At 35.3% G+C, this 16351-nt stretch overlaps 1 protein-coding gene across 5 annotated transcripts in view; it reads left to right on the top strand.

Moving 5' to 3' along the window:
• The window catches only part of LOC150084775 (striatin-3-like), a 751872-nt gene that overhangs the window by 158582 nt on the left and 576939 nt on the right, over window positions 1–16351 (top strand). The gene's annotated exons all lie outside the window — the stretch shown is intronic.

The raw sequence follows: 16351 nt of genomic DNA on the forward strand, positions 1-16351 counted from the left end.
TTATTTATTTTTATGCTGGTGCCATAAAATAATTACAGTATGCAAGTTATCATGATCACAATTGCATACTGAATTTTGATTATATTAAATGGAAATTCTAATAAGTGAAAATTGTAAGAATATTATGCACAGGATATAAAAAGATATAAAGCACAAAATAAAAATAAATTTGCTCTTACGTACATAGTTTAATTAATATACATACAATACTAACTAAACACAACACTTTGTAATCTGTTATTCAACACACTTTCTACTCTGATATTTCTGTTCACTGACATTTTTTGGGGGTTCTAAAATCTAAAACAGTAAAAAAAGATGTGCCAATCAATAACAAAGAACATGGCACAGAAATAGCAAATAGCACGATACATTCAAGTCAGATACGGAGTAAAAATATTCTGAACAGATTTTTACAGAGTTTTATTTTACTGTACTGTAGTTTTCTTCACCTTTTAAAAGAAAGCAGAAATTTTTCACAATTGAATAGAAGATTGAGATTTTAAACAGATTTCAAAGGGAGAAAATGGGTCTTTGTTAGAAAAATTTTATGAGATTGGAAAGGCAACCATAACAAACATTAAACACAACAAGGAAAAAATTTTAAAATTCACACCAAAACTTGATTCAGATGATGCAAAAAAAAAAAAAAAAAAAAAAATTGAGAACAGCTAATGAACCCAATCCCCGAAGATGCTGTTTATTTGTTGTTCACACAGACTTACACACAGGTTTAGGAGAACCCATATCTGGACATTTGTTGTGTCCAGATATGGGTTTTAACATGCTGGATTTTAACCAAAAATTAGGCAGTGTCTCAGATTTTAAAGCCAGTTTTTTTTATTTCTAAACTTACTAAAATTTTTTTTAGTCTCCAGAACAGTATTTTTGATAAAACACTGCATCTGTTAATTAAATGTCTAAAGAACCATTATAATGTTGGCGACTAAACCATACGCAAAATTGTAAAAAATAAAGAGAAGCTATTAGATTTAAAATCGACATTGTAAAAAATAAATGCGTGTCCAATACACACTACTTGCGTATTGGACAGGTGAGTAGTGCATGGTAAGTTTTTTTTCTATGGCCATACTTTTTATGTAGATTGCTGAACATTTTTCGATCCAGTAAGTCCTCGAATTATGTAGCTTCGGACTTATGTTATATTATTTATATTTTTGTTATATATGACTTAGATAGTATGAATCAGAGCTGTAATACTCAATATGTTCTACGTTGATAATAATATTAGTAAATTTATAAGAGGAGTTTACCTCAATATAGTTTTTTTTACCTCAATAAATTTACTAATGTTATATATGACTGAAGATTTCAGTGAAGGGGAACTCATTTCACTGTAATAATGTAAAAACCCACACAATTCCAGCTGTCGGTATTATCGCAAATGCAATAAGATCAAGTTTACTACCCGTTTATAATTTCTTGCACTGACAGAAAAGCCCAATAAACCAGAAACTGCAAATTTTCTTTTTTATGGAAGTGATCTCCAGAAATGTGCTTTAGTAAAATGCGAGCTCGCGTGGGGGGGGGGGGGGATAATAGTGAGTTTTCACCTTAACCCTGTGAAGTTCTTTTCAGAAAATTTAATTTTGACCGTTATCGTGGTGCTGACTAAGAGAATAAGTGACAGTGGTACTAGTCGCTCTGTCAAGAAAAGGAAAGCGATCGAGTTGGATAAGAAAATTAAAATAATAAGGATGTATGAAAATGGCCAAACATCAACAAGTATCGCTCGGAATTCAGATTTGTCAGTGACAACGGTGAACACAATAAAGGAGAAAGACAGAATATGAGAAGTGGTGAAGCAATCGGCAACAATGAAGTCAACTATAATTACCAGGGCTACGAAATACATATCACGTTTTACTGTACAATAACATGCGTTTTTTCTTTCTTTTATGTTTTCTTTTCTTATGTGCCACTCTGGCTACTTCACCGCTGTCCCCAGATAGTTTTTAATTGAACTAATTAAAAATATATAACTATATTTTTTTCATTATTCCGAGGATATTATGTAGTTTTTGTAATTTTGGCATATCAGGGATATAGTAGCAATATTTTATTAGTCATTCCCGAGTTACGTAAAATTCGACTTACTTAAGAAGTCCTGGAACATATCTCTTATGTATGTCAGGAACTTGCTGTATTTTTGGATTAACCGGGAATTTTTTTTTTAAACATTTATTCCGGAAAATCGAGAGTCTCCTGTATATATACAGTATATACAGGGTGTCTCAAAAATATTGGCACAAACGTTTAGGGGAGGTAGGTAATATCCAAAGGAATGTGAATTGCATAGGAACCCATAACCAGAAACGTCATGGGAAAGTAGTAGCAGAAGCACAAGAAGCAGAAATGAAACAAGACAGTAATTAGTGGCAAACATTTATTTGACATAATATTAACAATGGAGTACGAGATGGATGCATTTCATGATGTTACAACAGATGCTCGAAGGTTCCACCATGAGACGCGGTTCATGCGTGACACCGACACAGCATGGATTGGCGGACACGGTCGAACACACCTGGAGTTTCTTTGACAGTAGCAGCAGCGCAGACGAGTTCATACACGATATATTTGAGGGCCCCCCACAGAAAGAAATCAAGGCTCAATAAATCAGGTTAGCGCGGGGGCCAGACAACGGGTCCACCACGGCCAATCTATCTATGTCCAAAATGCCTGTTCAAATGGTCACGAACACACCTTCCATAATGGGCAGGCGCCCCGTCATGTTGAAACAAATGTTGCGTCTCACATTTGCTGGAACATCGTCAAGTAACCCTGGTAGAACTTGTTCAAGAAAGATCCAATATTTAGCGGAGTTCATGCGGGATGGTAACAGGTATGGGCCGACTAAGCAGTTGCCGACCATACCTGCCGACACATTTATTGCGAAGCGATGTTGTGCTGCATGGGGGCACACCATGTGGGCCCTCTGCTAATCCATACACTAGGTACATGTCTGCCAGCTGACAATTCGTATATCGATGCATGCTCTTCGTGCGGCGACTGCTGCTTGAATGAGTTTGTTTGTTTGTTTTTTGGTTTTTAGTAGCATTAGCAACTAAGGCCATATTGCTCTGCAAATATGTGGTGATCATTCCCTTGGCCTTTCCGCACCCTCCGTATTTGGTGGTGACGGGCTCGAACCCCGGTCTAATCTAGAAGCGTGTGCTACGCACTGCTGCTCCTTCCCACCTGGCTACGGAGGCGCCGCTTGAATGAGTAAACCAGAAATTTTCCCCTCTCGCAAACTGATGAACAGTGCCGTGTACCGACTTACGGTGATGTTTCTGGTTATGGGTTCCTATGCGATTCACATTCCTTTAGATGTTACCTACCTCCCCTAAACGTTTGTACCAATATTTTTGAGACACCCTGTATATTACACACATACATATAAATACAAATACTACATAGGTTTATATATTTATATTGTGAATACTAATTCCTTGATAAAAATGTAAACTAAGAGGTCAAAAATGTTGTTTTTTGACTTGAAAAATAAAATAATAGAAACTTAATAGAAACTTTTAACTTATTTATTGTACAATAAAAAGGTATAAGAATAAAATTTAAGCACTTAACAAGTTAAGTTTAAGAATGCTTTTATATTACACATTTTCTTGGTTGATTATTATTATTATTAGAAATTTTTATCACTACTTTTAGAAAATATTTACCCTGAAAATGAGGCCCCCCCCTCTTCGGGCGAGGGCCATGGCCGGTTTGGCCATAGCATTAATGCAGCCCTGGATATGCACTCGTGTTTAGCTCTGAAATGTCTTTTACAACACAAAACTATTTCAAAACATTCTGGGGTGCTTCCGACTGCAAAAAATTTCTTTTATTACAAAGAGAAGCATTAAAGTACTTTTTTTGTTTGGATCAACATACATGTGTGAAAGTGCATTTTTCATTAATGAACAATATCAAAAACAACAAAAAAAAAAAAGAGAACCAGATTGTTGAAATCACATTTGGAAGAAAGTTTGCGATTATCTTTTCATAATGGCAAAATTAATTTCAAAGGTTTGGTATCTCTTCAAAGTCAAGGTACACACTGATAAGGTAATAAATATTAGTGCCAAAATTTTAATTGAGAAATATAATTCTTTTATCCGTGTACTGCTAAAAAATAAATTAATTAAAAAATGCATTTTTAATCTTTAATCAAAAAAAAATTATATTTTAATATATGGTGCTCGCACATATTGTAAGCTGTAAAATCTTGTTTGCTTGTAGCAAAAAGTTAAGAACCCCTGCTGTAAAGGTGTGACCGTGGCTTGCACAGCGGCCACAATAAGCATCTGCTCGACAATACCTTGCAATATGGCCAAAGCTTATACATTTAAAGCACTTTATGGGCATTAGGAGATCTCGCACTTGGTGGGACCCCAGTCTATAAAGACTGGTGGTCCCACCGAGACTTGCTATCAAGATCTTCCTGATACACTCAGAAACCTCGAAAACAAGATTTGCTCAGATCAAGATGAACATAATCTTGTTCTGAGTTGTGTGACCGTCAGGTCCATTAATGAAATAGCTAAAAAAAAAAAAAAAAAAAAACCCACAGTTGTAGAGGAACAAAAATAACAGCTGTTAGCAGTGAGATTGCACAGATAGAGAAAGAAGATTAGTGATGGTTCTGAAAATTGGGCCATTTTTGTTTGATACTTATGGCAGTAATCAAAGTGATTCCAAGTTGTATTCTATTGTGGTGACCTTTTGTAATAAAAAAAAAAAAAAAAGAGTAAAATCAAAAGGTGCTTGCTCTCTGGCTTAGCATTGGAAGTTGACTTTACAGGGTACAGCATTGGGCATCTTTTGAATGACCTTAAAGCATGTGGGATTCCTTAAAAAACTATCTGGCACTTAGGTGTTTATAATGTACCTGTTATGATTGGCAGTAAAACTTGTATAAAAAGGGTATTAAAAGAGGATATTGAGCACTTGGGGGCTGTCCCTGTCATCTTATTAATTTGTGTGTGCTGAAAAAGGAGCCACATGCCTTCCTTTGAAAGTGGAAATTTTGTGTACATTTTCTACTATTCAGAAAGAAGTGCTAAAAGGAAGGATAGATTTAAATTCAACTGATGCATTCCACTGAAGTAAAAAATATTTTGAAGTATTTTTATGTACATTTTGACTGTCTTTGATTAAATATGTTATTGGGCTTGTAGAACAGTTCCTACCTTTAAGTCTGTTTGAAGATATTAGAAGTGGTGAGAAATACTATATTTCAGAGTTACCAAATTGAAAAATAAATATGTGATTACTAGTTAATATCACTGACTCATGTTCAAATCCAGGTCATGATCCAGAAGTTTTGAAATAAGACAAATTTATGAACTCAAAAAAAAAAAAAAAAAAAAAAAGTACTTCTGATTAAAGCAAGTTGATAATTCTATTCATTATCCTCACTCTTGCAGAAATTTTCTTGTTCATCTCTTTTGGCTTAAATAAAGCCTTTTTGCTTTATTTTAAATGTTATGCCATTGTTTGACAATCTGAACATGGTCCTTCAACCCAACATACCTCAATTTGTGTAATGAGGTCATTATTCATAGATATGTTGAAGACTGTTATGTGAAAATTTATTATACTAACAGTTTTTAAGTCTTTTCTACTTTTGTTTTGAAAGTTGATTACCACGGCCTACGAAACCCAAAGGATGATTATGACTTACTCTTAGACATTTATTTTGGAAGGTTTGTGGAGGGTCTAAAATAAGAGGAGACGGTTCTGTTCTTTTGTTTAGTGAGGAAATACTTTATTGCTGCATGGTGCAGAAGTTTCCATTGGAAAAAGATATGTTTAATCAGACTATGTAACACCAATTAACACATCATTCAAACTGGCATTTATGGGTAAGAATTTTGTGTCTTATAAATTGGTTAATTCTCCTCATGGATATCTCTGTTCGCAATCTCTGAATTTTGCATTTATTTTTGTCTCTGTACCTGTGCTCTGTTCAAAATATTTTACTGGAAGACCATGACTAGTATTGCAACTCTCTCCTCCTTTTTGTATTATGAGAGATTTAATGGGCATCATCCTAGTTGTGTAATCAGGCACTTGATAAACAGGGACAAATTTTGGAAAAATTTATTGACAGACAATCTATTGCTATTAAATACTGAATCACATATATTCTTTCATTTTCCTACTTGATTAAGCTCAGCCACTGATGAGCTTTCCAGCTCTCCTGCTATTTGACTTGTTCATAACAGTCTACAGGAGTCATATTATCAGATGGAACTTTTCAAATTCAAATTGGGAAAAATATAATCAGCTAGCAACACTGGACAAATCATGTCAAGGGTATATGTTAACAACATCATTGCTTATTTCACGTAGCGAGTTCAGCAAACTGCTGAATAAGCCATCCCAAGAACATTCCCAAGTCTAGATTAGACCACATCTGAAATCTTAGGGGAACAATGGTTGAAACCAATCCAAGCATGAGAAAAACAGTTCTTGGATAGGTTACTGCAAATTTGTTGCATTTTGAGACCATATAAATGCAAATTATTTAGCGGAAGGCTAAACACCATCTGCTGTAGTCATATCATCAGATGGAACTTTTCAAGTGCAAATCTGGAAAAATATAATCAACTAGCCGCACTGGACAAATCATGTCAAGGGTATCTATTAGTGGCATCATTGCTTATTTCACATAGCGAGTTGCTGACTAAACCATCCCAAGTCTTAGACCACATCCAAAATCTTAGGGGAACAAGGGTTGCAACTAAGCCAAGCATGAGAAAAACAGTTCTTGGAATAACATCCACAGATAAGTTACTGCAAATCTGTTGCAGTTTGAGAGCTGTATTTAATGAAAGATGCATTCAGTGTGCAATCAAAATAGAATCATGGTTATGATTTGCCTCTACAATTAACAAGTATACTAAAATGTAGACCATCTGGAATAAAATCAGTTAAGCTGGAGTCCTGCATGCCACACATTCCACCATGTTAGACCCTGCAGTAATTGGAATTGCACCCAAACCTGATCTATATTTTTTGTACCCACAAAAAAAAAAAAAAAAAGCATTACATTTTTTATAAGTCAGTAATAGTGCGATAGTTAATTTTAAATTAAAATAACCAATCAATAACATTACAGTTTTACTTTATTCTATGTACTAAAATATCTAAATTTTAATGTCAATGTCTAATTCTGCCCCATTGACTTAATCGTAACACAATAATAAGAGATAATTATCTCATCATAATAAGAGAGAATACTGATCTCAAATTAAAACCTGAACATTACTAGAAGAATTTGAATTGCTGAAGAAATGGTTGCTTGCCCTAGCAACAGATGTAACTGGAAACTCATCAGGGTCTCAAGTATCTCGTGATCTGCCAAGTGACATCCCTGATTCAGGTCATAGAAGTGAATAGTCAAATGCACACCACTCTGGTTCAAAAAATTTAGTTTTTATCGAGAGATTTAGTTTTATCTTAAGGGGAAACAGAAAACACTTTTTGTAATAAAGATAGGTGGACTAGAACCAAGGTGTGTTTGCTGGGATTGACAATTGATGACATCACCAAGAGATTGTCTGATTTTAAGGGGGATAAATAGAACAATATTATTCATGTGGAGGCTAGAATATTGAATGAACAACCTACAACTTGTTTAGATGATTATAGGGCCATGCTGAAAAAATGCTGGGAGTTAGGTTTAGGTCAGAATGTGTGTGTCTGCACTTCTGCCCAGACATGATAGAAAGAATTATATACAGTAGAATCCCATTAACCCAGACCCTGATGATCTGAACTTTCTGTTAATCTGGACTGGATTTTCTGTCAGGGGAAAAATTCTAACTATCAAAAAAAAAAAAAAAATATGGAAAAAATTATAAATATAACTGACTTATGAGAGTGGTTTCTGCAAATTCTATAATATATTTACAAGCATGAGCTCGTTTAGCTAAGTTTATATTAACGATGTCATTGTAAACAAGAAGAGCAAGGATAAAGGGACAAAAACTAGTCCATGTATACTAAGCAGTAACTGCCCACTGCACTAGATAAGAGCAAATGTTGATGATGCACCTTAGCACGTGATTGGGAGGGGGATGAATCATGCATTCTTGGAAATGACTCGCAAATCAGTCACTCAGCTATTATATTCAGTTGACAGTTGCTGCTAGAATTGCCCACGTGTACACCTTACCTCAGACTGTATTGCTGCGTTTTTTATTTATTTATTTATTATTTTTTTTTGTGGTTTTGGGTTAACAGAAGATGGCAACAAAAAGAAAGAGTGTTACTCCACGTCGATGGAACAAAAACTGAATGCGCTTTTTTGCATTGATAAGGGAGAAAGTTTAAAAAACGTGGCTCTTGATATAGGGGTGGCAAAACAAACTGTTTTCAATTGGACAAAAAAATAGGAAAGCAATTAAACTTTTGTTAAAAAATATTTAAGGGATCAAGGATTGGAAGAAAAAGCAGTTTTATTCATTGATAATGCTCCAACCCACCCAGCAAAAGAAGAACTGAGATCTGGCAACATCTTTATAAAATTTTTGCCATTCAACGTTACTGCAAAACGTTACAGCCTATAGATCAAGGAGTTATAGAGGTTGTGAAGCGACAGTACAGAAATAAGTTGATCTCACTGTTAGAACAACAAGAGGCACTTGAAGAAAAATCAAACTTTATGGATCTTCTTAAAAATGTCAACGTAAAGACAATGTCATTTATTTTTCTGCTGCAGCTTGGGACAAAACTGATGACTACCCTTATCGAATGCTGGAAAAAAAACTTTGGCCCAATGTTCCAATGGAAAGATCTGAGGAGGAAATGGATATTTCTTCGGATCCTGATGATGACAAGGATGATAATGATTTTGTTTAGTTATTTCAACATTTATGAGGTTATTCAGATGTAACAAATGAAGATATTGCCCCATGGATAATGTGTGATAATGATCTAGGACATTAGATCCTCACACGAAGAAGACATCATGTAAGCATGCTCATCATCATTGTTGCAAGCTAATGAAGATGACAACTCCAGTGATGAAGTGTGTGAGGAAACAACTGGTGTGAGTCACATTGAAGCAACTGGAATGCTGGAGAAGCTACCGATTTATTTCGAGAGACAGGATGACGCATCAGCTGGTGAGCTTCTGACCTTGAAGCGTCTGCGAGATCATGCGGCCCGAAAGTGAGTTTAAAAATTTAAAGCAAAAAAACATTGAGGATTATTTCAAGTAAACTTTTGAAAATTGTTTTGTTTTGTAATATTTTTGTTTAATTTAGTGTAATATAATGTTCTACAATAAAACTTTATTGCATTGTACAGTATTTTATTTACTTACCATATTCTTTTACTTTTTATAATTTTTACTTTGAAATATTGTTTTATTAAATTAATATAAAAACCAATTTAGTTAATATTTTGTTATTTAGTAACTTTAAATAAAAACTGGCATGTTAAAGATCACTTCCAGTTAATCTGGACTTTTACTAATCCAGACAGAGTGTGGTCCCATCAAGCCTGGATTAGCGGGATGCTACTGTACTGCGAAAGCCTTGTGGTTTAACTTAAGGCTTTTGGGGAGAAATTTTTATTAGCATGTCCTGCACTTGTAGTTAGAAAGAATTTATTTTGTAGAGACAGGATTTATTTGAACAAATGTGACACAAGGAGTTTTATCAGTATGTTTGAGGATATCTTAAAGGTTCAGGGAAACTGCTAATTGAGAAAATGGGACGGAGTAATATAGTAGGTACATCTTTATTTGTTGATATGGGTTTTTTGCTGCAACAGCTGCTATTGGATTGGCAAGGTGTTTTGAGGATAACAACATTTCAAATGAACAGGAAGTTTAAGCTAGGAGAAACAAGCTTAAATAACTTAATTTCCCTGTACAAGGCAGTTTAAGATCACACTTGGAATACTATGTCAAGTAAGGAGACCTCATCTGAAAAAAGGTACTAAGCTTTTTGAAATGGGCCGAAGATTGCCCATGAGCAAAGTGAGATTGACAAAATTGCACCTATGCAAGGAAAAATTTCTGTTATTGGGCTACAGAGTTTGGCAGCCTGGCACCTTAAAGAGAAACTGATTGAGATCTTTAGGGCTCTGGGAGTGGACAATAAAATGAATGGACGTGAAATTTTCCCTGTTATAAAGAATTTCAGAATTAGGGCCATAAAATCTGCTGATGGCATATTGGGGGGGGGGGGGGGCAGTGGAGGATGTAGCACTTGAAGGGCCCCAGGCGCAATTCAATTTTGAGGCCTCCCCCCCCCCCCCCCCTAAATATTTTCAGTACCACTACAATATGCATTCTGCACGCACATTTTTACTATAGCACGCGCTTTAGATTTGGTGTTGCGGTTTTAATCATTTTGGTTGCGCAATTCTTTCATATATATTTTAACTAATGTTTAAATGAAAAAATGACACAACTACCATCCCTCCCAAATCTAATATTAATACATAAAATTAACACATAAAATCTAGCATTAATGATAATATGTATTCTACTTCAGATTCACTTAGTTTGCATAGATATTTCATATAATATGTGGGGACATTTGCATAAGAGTTTACTAACTTCTCATATTAAATTATAGTTCTATTCAGTAACGGTAATAAAGATGAGTGTAAAAATTTAAAACAAAACTTTTTTTTTTTTTTTTTTTGAGACCTGAGATTTGAGCCCCCTCGATTTAAGAGGCCCCAACCGCGCGCGCCTTGTGCGCTGTGCGGAAATCCGCCACTGGGGGGGGGGGTAAAAGAGCCAATAAGAGAAATAGCATTAGTTGAGGCATATAATGTAAGAAAGCAAGCTTATACAGCATCAGCCAAAAAAAAAAAAAAAACCCTTCCCATTTCACCCATCCAGTCACTCCAAATGTTTGTCTAGTTCAGCTTTAAATTTATTTAAGCTATCAACTTCCACAACAGCAGATGGAAGTCTGTTCCAACAATCAATTACCGGCTGGCTAAAGGCAAACTTCCACACATCTATTCTACAACTGTTTCCTCAATTTGAATCGATGGCCCCTCAGGTTCTTAATCTGAGCAAGCGAAAGTATCCCGTCAGCATTGAGCCTGCTCAAACCATCAGATCACCTCGCAGATGCCTGCTCTCCAGGTGCTGCAACTTGCAGAACTTAAGCCTTTCTTTGTAAGCGCACCCCATTTGTTCCTCTCGCCAATCTTGTTGCCCTTCTCTGTAGGGCAACAAGTGAGGCCTGCAGACCTATATATTGTACTCAAGGTGTGGCCTGACCATTGCCTTATACAAAGGGATAATTACCTCCTTGTCTCTGTTGCAAAATTCCTATATATCATTGACAAAACTCCTTGACCTGCTCTAGTAGCCCGTCTGCATTGCTTAGAGAATTTCATATCTGACTGCACAATTACCCCCAGGTCTTTTTCATTCTCCACCTCCCTGAGGGTAGTACTACACAGTAGGTACATTTCTCGTGGTTACTGCTACCCACATGGAGTACTTTGCATTTGTCAATGTTAAACTTCAGTTGCCACTTCTCAGCCCATCTGCCCAACTTTTCTAGATCCTGTTGCAGTAGCATACTGTCTTTACTGTCATTAACAACCCTGCCAACCTTTGTATCATTTGCAAACTTGGTTATTAAGCCTGATATACTTTCATCGATATCATTGATAATTACACAAAACAACAATGGGCCCAGCACCAAACCCTGGGGGACTTCACTAATAACATTAGACCACATAGAGCAGTGTCCATTTTTTACCACTCTGTCATCTCCCACTCAACCATCCCTTTATCCATTGCAGTAACTTGCCCCTAATGCCATACCGCTCCAATTTGTTCAGCAGTCTTCCATATGCAACAGTATCAAAAGCTTTCCCGAAATCCAAGTATATGATATCAAAATTATTTTTTGCATCCAGTTCCTTTATGACCACATCGTAGTATGCAATCAAATTGGTCAGATAAGATTTCCCCTTAACAAACCCATACTGTGTCCGAACTGTTACTGCCGCCTTGTCTAGGTGATCCCGTATCGCCTCTCTAAGTGACTCCATTATTTTCCCCAGAACAGAAGTTAAACTAACAGGTCTATAATTATTTGTGTCACCCTTTGAACCCCCCTTTTGAATTGGATTTATAATACTTTTAGATCCTTTGTAAATTGGATTTATAATAGTTTTAGATCTAGAATATAACTGTACTTTCCGGAAAATTTATGCAATTTATAATGTTATCTGTAGTAGTGTTGTGTGTGATTCACTTTATGCAATAAAACTGTAATACATTATGTAGGGAAAACAAACTTAATGAAAATAGTTACTTTATGAGTTAATTAGATCGTATGTATAGCTTAGCTTAATTTTCAGCACTCACCTCATAGTAATCCGCTTAGCTGGTGGAGGGTTTTATCACATACATAGTGGTTGTAGGATTCTAATACTTTACAGGGATTATGGGTTTTAAAATTAAGTTATGGGCTGTAGAAAAATTTTTAAGAAAGGAAAGTGCACCTTCCATGGTTGCCTAATTAAATTAAATTTAATTTAATTTAATTAGGCAACCATGGAAGGTGCACTTTCCTTTCTTAAAAATTAAATTTAATTTAATTTAATTAGGCAACCATGGAAGGTGCACTTTCCTTTCTTAAAAATTTTTCAACAGCCCATAACTTAATTTTAAAACCCATAATCCCTGTAAAGTATTAGAATCCTACAACCACTATGTATGTGATAAAACCCTCCACCAGCTAAGCGGATTACTATGAGGTGAGTGCTGAAAATTAAGCTAAGCTATACATACGATCTAGTTATTATATTACAGCACATAAGGACTCCTTAAAATATCAAGAGTTTATGAGATAATTTATTAATTTTTGATAGTATTGTATAAAAATCATTTACATTCAAAAACTGGAACCTAACTTGACTTGCTAAGCACATTATTTTTGAAGATACAACCTGTATTGCTAACTTGCTAATACTTGATTATGGTTTGTTTAGAAATTGAGGTATTTGATACAGGTATTATGTGTTGCTACACACATCAATACTAAGAGTTCATCTCCCCAAATTTATTCAGAACTTCCTAAAATATAGGTCCTTTCAGTTCTTGCAACTTCATCTGGGAAGGTGTTCCCCCTGGGCTGGTTTTAAGTGCCATCCCCTTTATTATAAAAATAAACTCAGTAATGCAGAATATTCATCTACAGCTTTCATTACCCTACATGTAGATGATTTTAGCATTTATTTGCCATTTTCAGGACATGAGAATGATCAAACAGCAAGGTGCTATGAACAGAATTGCAACATGATCTGCCAATAATGGCTTTCACCTATCTGCTCAAAACATTGTCATTATTCATTTCCATAGAAAATGTAATTTTTATCCTGACAGACAAGCCCTGAAAGTAGGCAATTCATGTGATATAGCTTGTTCGAGTGATTTCTTGTTTGATTTCTTAGCCTAATCCGAATCCTTTGAAACTTCTATTTAAAAAAAATTAAATCCCAAGAGTATTAATTGCCACATTGTGGGTTGTTGAAGCCATACTTTTCTTCAGTAGGTTTCCTATAGTATGATCACCATGGCCAGATTATGGATCTCCAGTCTGTAACTCATCCAAACTTAGTGTCTTACAATGGTTGGACCTCACTTTAAAGCACTAGCTTACATCACAGTGCTTTGTGCATTTCACTAGGAGTCTATTACACATTTTCACCCCCTCAAAGTCTCTGTGCAAAGCTTACGATTCTCCACTTTCTCTTAAATGTCATACTCTCCTTTTGAATTATACCATTAAGATTAAAATTCAACTGACTCATCTGATTTGAAGTTATCTATTTGTGCCTCACTTAAAAATATTTATTATGTTTATTTATCAAGAAATCAACCAGCTGACATGTCTTTACTCCTTGCCTGAAAACTGGCAGCTTGATAATTTTAAATTAGTCACAACTGATCACTGTACTGTCATTCCTCCATCGGACTTCTCTCCCCTAGTATGTGACATTACCCTTCAAAAATAATGAAAAGCCATTCTCTCCCAATGAAACATTAAGCAGCTTCATAACTCTCTTGCTACGTAGTTTTATTCTTACACACAAATGTACGTAGATGGCTCCCATACTGACCAGTATTTTGATGCATTTCCCTAGGTGCTTCTGGTGATGTTCTTTTTTCATTACCCATAATTGCCACTTGACTTCTAGAATGCAGCATTTTTTACTGTAGAACTATATGCAATAGCTGTAGAATCAATTCAATCCAGACAGTTACCCCATCATATTCACTGATTCTCTCAGTACTATTATTCTTGCCTTATAATGAGCAGAAAAATATCACAACCACCTAATTGGATATAACCAAGCTGTGCTGATCAATATTACTGAGAAAGTGAAAGTTGTGAAATTTTGCTGGATCCCTACCCACATTGGTATACTTGGTGATGAAAGTTGTGACTATGGTGATAGGTTTGCCAAAGGGTCAGTTGATACTGCTTTCATTACAAGTACATTACTTTCATTACATTTACACTCATTATAAGACTTTTTTAGTCTTTTAATGACTCTATGCATCACTGGCAAGACATCTGCAAATTGCAAGATGGCAACAGACAGACTCCTACAGATTAAATCAGAATTTTGGTTCTGGCCATTTGATTTCCACTCAACTAGAAAAGAAGAGGTTATCCTTGAAAAATTCTGATAGGCCACACACATTACCTCATTCTTGCTTCTTTACTGCTTCAAATCCATATTTCTGCTCACTGTTATGCTTTCCTTTGAGTCTGGCATATGATTATTATCATCACAACAAAGTTCAGCACACTACATTTTTTATCAAATGAAGCAGCCCAAACTGTTCCTACCTTGAAATAAATTCTGAATGACAGTTCTGTTATTGATTCATTGTTTACCTATCTAAAATTGATCCAATGCTAGGAGAGATTTTGACATTATAATCTGTGCAATCTTTACTCCTGACTTTTTGTCGACCTGCTGTTTATATATATATATATATATATATATATATATATATGTATGCATGCAGTGTATTCACTGCAGAGCTGCACATGGTTGAGCTAGCCATGGATCACATAGAAACCATCCACCACAAAAAAATTTATTATATATACTGTGATTCTCTCAGTTCATTACAGGCCTTAGTATCAAAGTTACAACCCTCACCCAGTCCTGTCCCAGATATAGCAGAAACTGGATGTTCCTTCTCAATCCAAATTTGATATTTATTTCTACTGGATCCCTGGCCATATTGAGATCTTAGGAAATGATTTGGCAGACAGTGCAGCCTGTTAGTCCCCTATACAGACTACAGGCGAGTAGTACGTAAAAAACTGGTATCCCATGGCAACTCATATGGCATGGGCAGGCTGCAAACAAGTTATATAAGACAAAGCCTGTAATCGAACACTGGCAATCTAGTGTGCGCAGAAACCGTAAAGAGGAAGTTGTTCTGTCTCGACTCTGCATAAGTCATTGTTACTTGAGTCACTATCTGTTGAGGGCAGATGATCGTCCTATGTGTAGTAATTGTGACACCGTTTTAACAGTCCATCATATTTTAATCGAATGTGCCTGTTTTAATTCATTGTTTATGTTTTACTTATACACACAAGCCTTATACGCTCAAGACAGATTTTATCTGACAATGACATGTCAGGTATATTTCAGTTTTTACACCTTTTTTTATTAATCTATATCATTTCAACTAGAATGTTTTATCGTTTCATGCTTTAACTGTTTTATATCATATACTAAACAGTTATAATTTCATACTGTTACATTTTATACCTTTTGACTTGGTTCAATATAGCCTTAGATGCTAATGCACCATAAAATCCTTAAACAACCAACCAACCTGCTGTTTATAACCTTTGTTTGGTACATTATGGCCTTTAGTTGCTCTTGCATCATAAAGCTTTTAACAACAAGTATAAATGGGTTAAGGCAGCATTTCTCAAATTGTGGGGCATGATCCCTGGGGGGTCACAAGCATCTTAGGGAGTCCTTGTGCAAGTACTATGAGTAGTATTAAATATATTGGAACCATAATATTTTATGTTTTAGGTTATTGAAAAGAAGTGGTAATAATAATAAGTAAATTTGCTTTTCTGCTGACTTTATTTCTGATAGCATGAGAATGAATCACTTATGTGGTGTACAGTAACTTTTTAAAACTAATTTTAGAATGTTTACACTTGTCTAAATTTTTAACTTAAATTAAATGTTTAAATTGTCACATCTGGAAGTTTTCTATCAGTGAAATGATTATTACTAGTTCATCAAGTATATTATACTATTGACCTCTTTC

Source organism: Mastigoproctus giganteus, chromosome 6 (assembly GCF_048544385.1).
Source record: "Mastigoproctus giganteus isolate SK-2022 chromosome 6, ASM4854438v1, whole genome shotgun sequence".
NCBI classification, from domain to species: domain Eukaryota; kingdom Metazoa; phylum Arthropoda; class Arachnida; order Uropygi; family Thelyphonidae; genus Mastigoproctus; species Mastigoproctus giganteus.